The sequence below is a fragment of the Cardiocondyla obscurior genome, unplaced genomic scaffold (assembly GCF_019399895.1).
Source record: "Cardiocondyla obscurior isolate alpha-2009 unplaced genomic scaffold, Cobs3.1 scaffold43_0_327834, whole genome shotgun sequence".
NCBI lineage: Eukaryota > Metazoa > Arthropoda > Insecta > Hymenoptera > Formicidae > Cardiocondyla > Cardiocondyla obscurior.
The window spans coordinates 1-14,590 of NW_027228793.1; the positions used below are offsets into that span (position 1 = coordinate 1).

General features: G+C 40.7%; 1 long non-coding RNA gene across 1 annotated transcript; it reads left to right on the forward strand.

Annotated features, from left to right (window-relative positions):
- Positions 1–12,981: 12,981 nt before the first annotated feature.
- LOC139112719 (uncharacterized) lies at positions 12,982–14,208 on the forward strand. Its single transcript, XR_011547413.1, has 2 exons — positions 12,982–13,777; positions 13,854–14,208. It is a non-coding gene; the product is annotated as an uncharacterized lncRNA (long non-coding RNA).
- Positions 14,209–14,590: the final 382 nt, after the last annotated feature.

The window sequence follows — 14,590 nt, forward strand, 5'->3', positions numbered from 1 at the left end:
GCGACGAACGCGCATAGAAAGATTTCAGCGACAGCGGTCGCGTCATGGGTAACAGAGGCTCAAAGTACGTGAAGGTGATCGCACCGCTGCTGTCAGGCGATTCGGCCAGGAAATCGAGAAGAAAAAGCTCCGGTAAAGGATTACCTCGCCTCATGACGTTAAACGATCACACGATCGACTACGTGCACTGGGACGATCCTAACGAGCTCGTGGATCGTCTTCGATTGCTGGATGCTTCGCGTCGAGCCGGTCACAACGCTCACGACAACGAAATTCTGTCGATCGTCGAGGAACTGCGCGAGGCGGGTTTGATTATAAATTGATCGACCGGGAGGAATCGAGCGACAGAATCGATCATGTCTAGATCGCGCAAGTCGAGCGACGCAGGTCCCGAGAGGAGGCGACTCGTTGACGAGTTGCACGCCCCGGCGAGAAGAAACTTTCCGCGAAGACGCGTCGTGGTCAAGGGATATGACGATCTGTGGCAGGCTGATATCGTCGAGATGCAACCGTACGCGCGTTTCAATCGAGGCTACCGCTATATTCTTACCGTCATCGACGTACTCGGCAAGTACGCGTGGGCGATACCGCTCAAGAACAAAGGCGGCAGCGAGACGGCTGACGCTTTAGCGGAGTTGATGCGAAAGAGCGGGCGATGCCCGAAAAATCTGCAAACCGACATGGGAAAGGAGTTTTACAACGCCGACGTGCAACGACTTTTCGCGAAACGCGGCGTCAATCATTACTCGACATACTCGGTAATGAAGGCGTCGATAGTCGAACGATTCAATCGCACGCTCAAAAACGCCATGTGGAAGATGTTTACACTCAACGGTAATTATGAGTGGTTCGACGCGCTACCGCGTCTCGTAGACGAGTACAATAGGCGCAAGCATCGAACGATCGGCATGCGGCCCGTTGACGTGACACCTGATATCGCCAAAAACCTCCTCGACACCGTGTACAGCGCTATAAAGATAGCCGCTCCGGCCAAATTCAGGGTCGGTGATAAAGTACGCGTGAGCAAGTTTAAAATGATTTTTGAAAAGGGATACACTCCGAATTGGACCACCGAGGTTTTCACGATCGTTAAGGTGCAGCAAACTAATCCAGCTACCTATCTACTGGAGGATTATCGCGGTGAGGCGATATCCGGAGCGTTCTACGAGTACGAGTTGCACCGCGCGACGCATCCGGACGTGTATCTGGTGGAGAAGGTTCTGCGCAAAAAGGGTGACAAGGTCTACGTAAAATGATTGGGATTCGACAGATCGCACAATTCGTGGATCGACAAAAACAGCATCGTTTAATAAATTTTTTTATTTTACACATGTGTATATGTGATTCGATACAAAAATGTATAAATGAGAAAAATATATAACGTACGCATTGTACAATGTTTTACTTCATTTGTATAATTACATCTATAATACATACTACATACTGCTTACTGCTTTACTGCGTACATGTGTACTGCATACTGTGTACATGTATACTGCGTACATGTATACTGCGTACATGTGTATACTGCGTACATGTGTACTGCGTACATGTGTACTCGTACATGTGTGCACTGTGTACTATGCGTACATGTGTACGTACATGTGTACTGCGTACATGTGTACTGCGTACTGTGTACTACGTAAGGCATGCTAGCGACTACTAACTTAAACCTGTACATCATCGCATAAAAATATAAAACATGACCGTTTCGTCGGTCGTTTCGAGATTTCCGCAAAATACTGCTTAAATTTGAAAAAAACAGGCAACCATGAACGCCTCAATCAACGCATCAAACACCCCACAAAATAAATTCAAATTAAGTTTAAAACGACATAAGCAACCAAGAACATCACATACACCGCATACACCGTAAAATAAAATATGCGAATGTTAACCCATACATTATATCGCAATTAACCGGTAAAAACCAAAAAAGAAAAGAAATACCAACTATTGTACCGTCAGTAAAAAATAAAGGGGTAAAGGGGTAAAGGGGTAAAGGGTAAACTAACAAAACCAAACAACAAAACCAGTAACAACAAAAAAAAAAAAAAAAGAAAAGAAATACCAACTATTGTACCGTCAGTAATAAAATAAAGGGGTAAAAATACGAGTATAGTTGGAGAATATGACAACGCTAGGAATAAATTTTGAAAAAGATGCAATCAACGCATCAAACGGCACAAAGTGAAAATCAAATTAAATTTTGAAAAAAAAAACATTAGCAAACAAGAACACCTCATACACCGCAAAATAAAAATTATTTTGTGCAATCCAGCCCATTTGCTAGCTGCAAAAATCTGACATTAGCAGAACTCTATTAAAGTAATACAATAAAATATGAATGTTAACCCATACATTATATCGCAATTAACCGGTAAAAACCAAAAAAAGAAAAAAGAAAAGAAATACCAACTATTGTACCGTCAGTAAAAATAAAGGGGTAAAGGGGTAAAGGGGTAAAGATACGAGTATAGTTGGAGAATATGACAGTGCTAGGAATAATACATATAATGTATGTTATTCCACGCATGCTTCATATAACGAGCTCGAGACTTTTATAAAATATTTTTAAAACCAGATAAAATTGAAAAAAGAGGCAATCATGAACGCCTCAATCAACGCATCAAATACTACAAAGTGAAAATCAGACTAAATTTGATAAAAAACCAAAGCAACCAAGAACATCTCATACTCCGCAAAATAAAAATTATTTTGTGCAATCCAAAATAAAACAATGCAATCATGAACGCCTCAATCATCACATCACTCTCCACAAAATGCTAAATATGCGAATGTTAACAATCACTCGAGAGACGTTGCGTCAATCGGAAGTATAATACATACTGCATACATGTATACCGCGTACATGTGTACTGCGTTTTTATCGAGGTATGCGATAATGACCCCACGGCAAGGTCTCGGTCGAGTTCGGCACGAGATATCGCTTGTCGTCGTACGGACTCAAAGCGATCTTTGTCTCGGACACGGTGTACACCTCATGCAATTTCGACCTGATGCACGATTGGTCGCGAGTCATAGCGATCTCGTCCTCGAGACACCTCACGTAATCGTCGAACGTTATAGTTCGCGCCACGACTCCGCTCTTTACACCCTTTGCTTTTTTGGTGTCTTTTCTACCGTCTACCCTGATCGCATACATCTTAGCTCTGAGTCCGACGAACTCTGTGACGATCGCACCGTTACACTCATCCTTCATTAAGCCGGGTATTTTTTTGTTCGCGAGAGGTATACCATACGCGTTATCGGGCGGATAGTCGCTCGTGTCGAACCTCGCGATATCGCGTTTCATCATCTCGTATACGTCGTCGCACTCGACGCTGTACACAAGACTGTCCGTGTCGGTATACATGACGCTACATTTGTCTCCGAAAGTCGGTATCATATACTCGTCGTATACGAGTATCTCGATATAAGCATACTCGTACAACATACTAGATATGTCGAGTATAGACATACCGACGTATATCGGCTTGGCGAATTTCACCTCGAGTTTACGTAATTCCACAGCTACTAAATTTTCCGCAAATACGCTTCTGCTGTGAAAATTCGGTTTGGCGATCATCGCCTCCACACCGCACCGTCCGTCCCACTGCGAGAGCAAGCGAACGTCGACGCGATTTCGTACGTTCTCCATCGTTTTACCGAACACCGCGTTGTTCATCAGTTTAAACAAATTTTTTTCAAAATCGTTGGTCGCGCGAGTTCGATGTCGCGTGTTGAGCTCGATGTAATCGCGCAACCATGCCGATTGAGTGAATCGCAGCACGCGGTAAACCTTGGTGACGCGAAGACCGTGACGCGTGCACAGCTGCAGATTGCGATAGTGGATGACGTATCGCTTCTTATCACACAGCGTAGCCAAAAGTTTTACATCGTGTTTCGCCCCCGGTGGTTTCTCTCGCGTGGGACAGAACGGCAGATCGGAGTGCGCGTCGTGCACGCTCGCGGGATACTCGAGATCCACCTCGAGAATATAACCCGTGGGCGAGTCCGCGGCGATCGCGTCTACGTCGAGGTTCGCGAGGTCGTTGTCGTCGACCCATTCGAAGTCCGCGTACGGTAACGGCTGACACATGGCCCATCCGTACAAGTTATTTACATCGTAATACACAATGTACGACGAAGGTTTCGACGAGTCGTAACCCGACCGCATGTATCTGTTATTGGCTCGCGCGTATCTGTTGGAGCATTGACTTAGACCGCCGCGTATACCGCGTTCGACGAACATCACCATGTCGATGTCGGTCAACAATTCGAAATTTATGCGCGTATGCTTGAGCATCGCATCCCACGTGAAACCGGGTAAGGTGTAGTAATGCGCGGGATCGAGTCCGTAACTCTCGACGCATCTGTCGCGAAAATTTTCAAATACGTCAGCCAATAACAGTACATCGGTCTTGAGGTACAGATCGCTGTACTCGCCCAGAGTTCGAACGGAGAACCGCTGCCATACGGTCTCGGCGTGCGCGTAATCTGTCTCGGTCACCGTGTCACCGGTCAGCGAACTGAAGAATGAGTCGCGCGACGGTAAGCTTGACTCATTCAATTTTTCGACGCTGTTGACGTACTCGTACGGAAATACACCTTTTCGCGTCAGAAGATTGAAATTTTCTTCTGAAAGTGTCGCAAATTCAGCGCGCAAGATTCGCAATTTGTCTTTGGCGAGTAGAGACGATAATTTGTCGAGGCTAGCGTTCAAAAATTTGTACGAGTCTATAAAGCGCAACTTTATCGCAGTTCGCGAGTCCTGTCCCTCAGCCGTATCGTCAACGTGTTTCGTAAAGGAGATATATTTCTCCTTCGTTATCGGTAATAGATTAATTTTACCCTCGTACGCTGTGGCGATCTCCTTTATAACAAAGTGTGCATCGTAACCCGACAGATTGTGAAATACGACGGGGATGTAACGCGTGTCGCGGTATTGCAGGTTACATTTTGAGTGCGCGGGACCTCTATACCGACCGGTCAAATGACAATGATCGCGCACACGCTTCTCGTCCGCCGCAAACGGATTTTCGCATACGTGGCACAGCTTCGCGTTCTCGTGCACCTCGAGCTGCGCATTCGACAACGTCTTCATCGGGACAACGTTTGAGATTACGGTTTTTACGCGATGAGCTAATCTCACTAGCCGCTCGACGAACCACTGGACGCAATCAGGTTCGCGACGATATTCGTATCTCGAGAGCGACTCGTCGTACGAGCATCGGACGTAGTATCCCACGCTGAATACTTCGTGATGTTGATAATTAAACGTCGTTTGTTCGGGCGATGATGGTGGATCGATATTTCGCAGCACGCACTCCAGATCGGCGTAAACGATGAACGGCACGCGCTCCTTGTTGTCGTGATTAGAAAAGCTGAGCCATTTGTCGTCCTCGCTGGGTAGTCGTATAGCGCAGTCGTTTAATATTCCGCAATCCATGACGTGAGCCTCGAGCTTCTCGCTCGAACTAAAGTAATGAAGACACCTAAAAATAAAATATTTTTACAAAATAATAATTTAAAAATAATATTTTAAAATCAATTATATATTTAAAATACGTACCGATCACAAATGTGTTTCCGATGCTCGCGTCCGCTTAGTTGCGAACTGACGAGGCGTGATAGATTACTGATACACGCAAAGTGTCCCACTTTCTGGTTATCGTTGTCATCGTTGTTATCGCGTTGCACGTACAATAAATTTACGTGTCTCTTTTTCTTCTCATTGCTGAGGCGTATAGGTAGAACGTTTATTTCTTTTCCACGTGTCTTTGTGACGTACACGTTGATCGAGATATCATTCAATCGTTCGAGTTTCGCAACGTCTTTAAGAGTCGCGGGAAACTCCACACCCTCGACGTTCAGCACCGTTGCGTAATGCGGGTACGACGATTCCCGATCCACGTGCTGCTTTACGGGATACAGAGCTGCCACCACCGACCACGCGAGACACTTGTCATCCATCGATTTTACGCATATCACTGCTTTTTTAGCGACTATTTTCCGCGACAATGTAACGTGACATCCCGCACGCATCGGATTGTACTTGTTTACGTTGATCAACAAGTTCAAAATTCGCGACAACGCCCATCCGCTGTCGCGCTCCTGAAACTCCTCGAGAGAAGCCAGCGTGGGTTCGATAACATGTAATCGGTACCACTCGCGTACATCAGTATCTTGAAAGATCTCACAGTTTTTCGTGGTTATACTTTTGTTGGCGCGTTTGTCCCCGGCCGTGAATTCACCGTTGAACGCGGTGTTCACTTTCACGCAATTAGTTTTACGCACGATGTTCTGTACGCGCTCGCACACCGCGTTACCGGCGTCCTCCAGGAATCGCAGCGGCTCGATGTAGTTTGTGTTTATTACCACACCCGTTGCGATACGACTTTTGAACGCGGTCTCGATCTCGCGCCACTCGAGTTCACCAGCTGCGTTGTCACCATCACCGTCGGCAGCACTGGTGCTCGCATACTCGCCACCCTGGTGCACGTAACGTCCGTACAAATGTTTCCTGACACCCAAAAGTCGCGCGATACTCGCCACCGTGGATTGCGCGCATCCGACGGATACGCGCGTTCGCTTGGCGCGACTGCGTTCCTCGAGTCGATTCACTAGGTCGTCACATCTCTCAAGCCACACGAAAAATTCTCCCAAGGTGGTCACGGCGTCAGCCTGCACCAGGAGTTCACGCTCTTCCTCGAGAAAACTTTGATCCATTTTTTAATGATTCTCACACCGATGCTTGCACGTTAATGTTTTTAAAAAAACGACATTAGCAATAAATACAACAAAACAACGACATTAGCAATAAATACAACAAAACAACGACATTGGCAATAAATACAACAAAACAACGACATTGGCAATAAATACAACAAAACAACGACATTGGCAATAAATACAACAAAACAACGACATTGGCAATAAATACAACATTAGCGATAAATACAACAAAACAACAACATTAGCGATAAAAACGACATTAGCAACGTGAGTATGGAAATCGAAGTACATTGCTCACGCATTCGTGCATACCGGGCACATATCGCACGAAATTACAACGAATGTTGCGGTTCTACAGTTCAAACACCACGTACCGCTCAGACTATCGTACGATCCTACGACGTGTTTACGAATCTTGAAGACGGAATCGTTGAAATCGTTTCGCATCAACACCAAACAAGAAGCGCACACGTTGTATCCTCGCCCGTCACAATAATAAAAATATATGGCACAAAATTTCGTACGCAGATTAATCGCGTTTAAATTCCGTAAATTGATCGTTTTGCGCGTAGTACTTTCAACCGTTTCGTCGTTGTCATCGTCGGTTTCGCAAGCACTATCCTCCGACAGGGGATGAACCTCTTCGATTTTCTCACTGATTTCTATTTCTATTTCTTCACCGATTTCTTCACCGATTTCTATTCTCACGTCAACGTTCATTATCGTCGATCGCTCGTCCACTAATGAGATTCGCGCGTGGTTACAAGAGAGGCCTAAGGAATGCTTTATATTCTACCCCTACTCCTGATTAATCATGTGACACATTTTTTACCCTCTCTCAAATTATAATGAGTCATTTCATAAGTTTCACTTTGCAGTATTTAAAAATTGCTATCTTATCTCTGCCCGACAAAAGAAATGTACACCCGCTAAATAGCAACTACCCCGTTTGCAGAGTCTTTGAGTTTAGCCGCATAGTTTTTGTTATCTGAGCAGTCTATTTTTCAAAGATGTGGGGAACGAAAATCGTTACCTTATCTCTTTCCGAGAAAAGAAATGCACACCTGCTAAATAACAACTACCTCCGTTTGCAGCCTTTGAATTTAGCCGCATAGTCTTTTGTTCTCTTAGCAGTCTATTTTTCAATGATGTGGGGGAATTAAAATCTTTACCTTATCTCTTTCCGAGAAAAGAAATGCATACCTGCTAAATAGCAACTACCTCCGTTTGCAGTCTTTGAATTTAGCCGCATAGTCTTTTGTTCTCTTAGCAGTCTATTTTTCATTGATGCGGGGTAACGTGAGTGGCAACGTGAGTGGCAACGTGAGTGACAACGCGAGTGAGAACGATAATTTTTTTATCAGTATAAAACAATTTGGATCGAGATGAGTTCTTCAACCGTCGAGCGATCAGTTCCTTGCAACCAGGCATCGGTAACTGATCGTCGCCAATTAACAAGTAACAAAAAAAAAATGTAAGTATCTTTTCTGATATTATTTTTAATATCTTTTTTTAAAAATTTCCGCTTAATATAAAATATTTTTTTCAGATGATTTCCAACATCAATATAAGACAACTTACCCGCTGGCCGCACGAAGTACGCGTGATACGCGTACAATCACCCACGCTATTTTGGGTAAAGTTAATAAACGGAGAGAAGGCTCATTTGGAGATGCTTGAACAATTGACTGCATTTATGAGGATTGCAGCAGCCAACCTCATGCTGTTACCACATGAAGTTACAGTGGGAACCCTTGTTGCTATCCGAGAAGGTTTAAAGTGGCAAAGAGGAATCGTCGATGATGTTAGTGCTACATTGATTACGGTACATCTTCGCGACTGGGCTCGCAAAACCTGTAGACTACCTTATGAGTGTTTCCGACTGGACGAACGATTCTGTGAATTAAAGTGGCAAGCGATACCGTGTGTTCTAGACGGAATCTTGCCTCGGCGAGCCCAGATGTGGACGGAGCAAGAGATCACACTCGCTAAAATAATCATGGAAAAAGCGCGGGGGTGGATTACCATCAATGATATTCTCTCTGGCGATGCGGCTCTTGTTTCGTTAATTAGAGTCGGGCAAACAGAAAATGTGCACCCGGTAGATATGTCAACTTTATTCATACACCTGGGTATTGCAAAAAATTTCATCATGTGGATCGATACGCCGGCTGAATGAATTACACCGAAAGGGCCTTAAGTCCGTTCGTATATCCGCTTCTTTAAGCATCATCACGAAAAATTTACTGGGAGAGTGCATGTGGAGTGCTCTCTTGCGAGAATGGGACATTTCGCAGTAAGTTTTATTTTTTATTTTTTTTTTTTGCTTTTAACTTTTTAATTTATATTTTTTAAAATTTACAGAGGATAACACGCCGAGATGCAATTTCTGTCGGGTGCAACACTTCAAGAGGGTTCAGGCATTAATTTGTATTACTCCTATTGCACACCGTGCAAAAAAAATTATACCATTCTCCATGCAAGGCCAAGTGCCTAAATATCTCTGCACGGTGTGCAAGCAATGGAAGGTGCAGATAAATCTATGTAAGTATATTTGAAATAAATTTTAATTATTTAATACATTTTATTTTATATGTTTTTTAATAATTTCTTTTTTTTGTTTCAGACAATGACTAAGGACTCCAAAAAAATTAGTTTATAAGTTTAGGTTAAGTTTAGGTTAAGTTTCATTTTTCATTTTTCATTTTTTCATTTTTTCATTTTCTATTTTTTATTAATACACTTTTTAGTTTATAAGTTTAGGTTAAGTTTTATTTAATATTTTATTTTTATTATTTTTGTATTATTTTTTTTTATATATTCATTTTTATATTATATATTCATTTTTATATTATATATATTTTTATATTATATATTCATTTTTATATTATATTTTATTCTAAAGTAATTGTACACATATTTATTAGTTTGTAAGTTTTTAATAAGATTAAAGATGTTCATACAGAAATAATAAAATATGTTTTATTATAATATCAAAATTCCGACAATGACTAAAGACTCCGGAAAAGACGAGGGAAACTAAAAAGAGACGGAGAGAGAGGACGTCCAAAAAAATGTTTTAGTTTATAAGTTTAGGTTAAATTTTATTTTATATTTATTTTTATATTCATTTTATATTCATTTTATATTCATTTTATATTCATTTTATATTCATTTTATATTCATTTTTTATTCATTTTTATATTCATTTTGACTAGTTTATTTTTTATTAGTTTATTTTATATTAGATTTATTTTTATATTAAATTTATATTCTAAAATAATAGCATACATATTTATTAGTTTGTAAGTTTTTAATAATTAAAAATGTTCATACAGAAATAATAAAATATGTTTTATTATAATATTTCTTTCATATCTTAATTTACTACCATATATTCTACAAACGTTTATTATATATAAGCAAAAATATAATAAAACTAATAATAAAACTAATAATAAAACAAAAATTCCATTAAAAATGACATTAAAAAAATGACATTAAAAATACCTTTAAAATTACATTAAATACAATCAACGCAAAAACGACAGAAGCAACTACAATAAACGCAAAACGACATAAGCAAAACAACATAAGCAAATACAATAAACGCAAAACGATATAAGCAAAATACAATATACGCAAAAAAAAACAACATAAGCTAATGCAATTGCTCATAGCTGGCGACGGATTGGCATACCGGGCACACAACCGTAAGCATAGTGTACGGACGCGGGGCCTTGACACTTCAGGGCACACGTGTAGCAATACACGTGCCCGCAACTGGACGCCCCGAACGTGTCCAACACAATTTCCGTACAACACACTATGCATTCCAGTTTTTCGTCGTGCCCGATATGCCGACGTTGGCAGTCCGTCCTGTTGCACCTGCCGGCCTTATAGTCCCCGCAGATGATGGAATTCTGCAGGGTGCGTCCAACTTCGTACCGCAACTTCTCTGATGTTAGGCCGGTACTCTCGTAACGAGCCTGCTCCACGCTCGTTACGTGCAAAAATTTGCATTGCGCGTTTGTGCACTTTTGTTTGGTAATTGAAACAATACCTGTAAGGGTGCACAAACGCGCAATAACTGTTAGAGCAGGCCTCGCTGGAAGTCGCGGCAGAGCTGTTGTTTTTGAGCTAAAAACATAAAAATACATATTATATATCATTTTATAACAGATTAAATTATTTTTCTAAATTGTATTATAAATTCTATTATAATACATACCTGGTTCCCCAAAATATGCCATTTTTACTAAAGTTTTCTTCACTGTTCTCGACTGTCTTTGAAAAAGAGCTCCTGCACGTACAGATGCGAGACTGAGAATGAGGCATGGTCACATCGTCGTCGTCGTCGTCGTCGTCGTTCTCATCAATAAACAAAGAAAATAGACGCCGGGCCAACGAAAACGAAACGTGATACAAAAGATTCCAGACGCCAAAGATTTTTGTCGCATAGGCGTGTAGAAAGAATCGTCCATATCTAACGAAGGCATCTTGAAACGATTACTAGAAAAGCATGAACGACACTTGACCAAGAGAAAAACGCAAAAAGATTTTTTTACAACGTTTGAAGCCCATACAAACGCAAAAGATTTTTTTGACCACACGGGTATATAGAAAAGAATCTAGCGATAGCATGTTACGCATCTGCAAACGATAACTAAAGAATGCGAGTGAGAGCGTGAAAGGGTGTGAGCGAGAGCGCGAATGGCACTTGAACGAGAAAATACAATTTTTTACTAATTTTATATTTTAACGATATTATCTTATACAATCGATATAATGCGAGCAACGATGACGATGACGACGATGATGATTGCAATGAAGACGCCGGTGACGTTGGCTTTACGCAAAATTGTCCTTCTGTAATATTAAAATTTTACGGCTACTATTCGTACGAATAAAAATATTTTTATTTTATTTATCTTTATACTTACCATTTACGGATTACATGAATCGCACAGCTCTTCGATGATTGTCTTGGGCAAGGAATCAATACCACATGAGCGATTGATAAACACGACATGAGCGATTGATAAACACGACATTAGCGATTGATTAAAAAAGATACCCTCTCGGTATAAAACTCCAACGCAACCTATTAAAATTTTTTCTTATTGTAAGAATAATAAGAAGAGGAAAATACACTCGAGCCGACAGTTGTGCATCCTCATAGTGTCAACTTTTGTTTAATATTATATTTCAAAGCGGCATACTACGCATGAAAACTACGAGTCGTAGTCGATGGTGACAAACGCGTGAACGAGAACGAGAGGGAACGATAGGCGGCGCGAACAAGTGCGAGCGAAAGGCAACGATGGGCGCGCGATACTTTGCGATCCGCCGCCCGCCGCTCGCCGCTGACGCCTTGACTAAGACTCGCGTGAAAAATGTGTAATATATTTTAACGCATATTCATAAAATAAATATATACTTTTGTAATCGGCACGTATCATTTTTAATCGCTTCTATTCCATCCTTCATTTTATTATAATTGTGAGTCCGCCTCGTTCGTATGCAACATACGTATCTGAGTGAGAGAGAAATCAGATAATAAGGAGGCGATTAGCCGGGGTGTACGCAGCGTCACCCGCATTCGAATCGTATGAGCGTGTACTAAATTGTTTATAAACAATAGGCGGCGCGAACGGGTGCGAGCGAGTCGTAGTCGATGGTGACGAACGCGTGAACGAGAGCGAGCGAGAGGGAACAATAGGCGGCGCGAACGGGTGCGAGCGAGACGGAACGATGGGCGCGCGATCCTTGCGATCCGCCGCCGACCCGCTCGCCGCCGCTGACGCCATGACTAAGACTCGCGTGATCACCCCAACACCCCCCTTACCCCTGTAAAAATAAGACACCCCCTTTCCCCTTTGAAAAAATTCCAACCCTTTGAAATTCGCGATGCCGCAGGAAAATACCGCGGCGCGATAACGCACTTATTTTTTAAAATATCAAATTACGTAATTAAAATATCAAATTACGTAATTAAAATATCAAATTAAATAACTTTTATGTTATTGTTATATTTATAAACAATCGATTCCGAGAATCGCAAACAAAGAAGCGATTCCTGGAAAAACACCCCTCCCCGCGTGACGTCATTACCCCTCGCCCTAAGTCACACGGACACACTAATACGAATTGGTCCAGAACCGGCCTATACCCATCTACTCACCAGGAAACTTTGATGCAGCATGAAATATAAAATTGCTCCAAATTGAAAAAAAACAATTATTAATCTGATACTTGTATGTAAAATATATTGTAGATATATATGTAAAAAAGTTAAGAAATAGTGATAGAACGGGTCAAATAACGCAATACTAAAATTAGAAATAAGTACATCTTACTGTAACATTTGAGATGTACCAAATATTTCAATACATCGAAACCCGATGGAAATCTTATTGCAAATTTTTTTCAAGTTTGAAAGGGTCAAATTTACCCTCTAAATTGATGTACAAAATTGTAGACGGGTTACGTTATTAATATCAAAGCTAGCGTCAATTTTGCAAATATTTCAAGCCGTATTTGTAACAAAATGCCACATTTCGTGCTGAAAATTAAGGTTACCACTCTCGTTAATCTTTGATCTGTTTTGTGATGTTATTAGAGTAGTATATGATCGATACCCGTTTCATTTGATGACGAATTAACAGTTGCTTGTTAAAAAGTGTTCTATGTATATTATCTGGCACTGTAAACTTTAACTGGTTCCAAATGTTATTTCATGTTTATGTCAGCACCTGCGTGATTTTGTTATGTGCTCTTAATATATTTAATTCTAAAATCAAAAATTTCTGCGGAATACTTATTTCTTTGCTACCAGTTTTTTGTCGGTAGCAAGTTCATCGTCTAGCCGCTGCTTGTTCGAGGGCGTGCTCGCGGCTACTAACTGAAACGCGTACATCGTCGCGTAGTCATATTTAGTACGAAATCGGGATTGCCACATAAAAGTACGTCATGCATACATCGCAATTGAGAAGTAGAAATTTCCTATACAAATGGACGACACATCAGTCAGAGTAAGGTAGGAAAGAATCTTAAAACAATCGATGTAATAAATCGCATATATTTCGCAGTAAGTAGTAAGTCAAAATTTCTAGGTTATACATCGGTAGGCTACCTTCTTTCGAGAAAGGTTTTTCTACATATGCTGAAATATCACGATGCTAACAATTACTCGAGAGACTTTGCGTTGACGGTGACTGTCCCGGTGTGTTAAAAAGTTAACGTATATTAAAGACTATTTCAATGAAGCTCGTCTCAGATAATTTATGTCTTGAAAAAAAATTATATACGATTCAATTCGGAATAATGTGATAAATATTACTGAGAGTAATTGCAAAATGACGACAAAGAAAGTTCAAAGCGTAGAGTTAATAGTGAAAAGTATTAAATTTACATTAATGTAACCTGAGCATTGTAAGTTAATATTCAAGCCACAAAAGTTTGGCTGTAGATTAAAACTTCTATGAAAAGTTTTTTTTTTGTATGAAGTTGCTAATCTACACTTAAAATTGCAGAGCAGATTTGCACAGCAACATCGTTGATAACAACAATGTTAAAATCCATTTTATTAAGCAATAAACCCACATCGGCAACAGAAAACACAGATTTAAAATAAAAAATAAAGTTGCCTGAATTAAAAAAAAAAATTATTAATTTGACACTTAGATAACATAAATCATTTCAATATATATTTAAAAGTAGATAAAGAAATAGTGAAGAACGGGTCGATTAACGCAAAATTTAAATTGAAAAAAATACATCTTACTGTAAAATCTGAGATTTAGCAACTGGCTGTACATTAAAAATAGACAAAAATCTTCCTGCAAATACT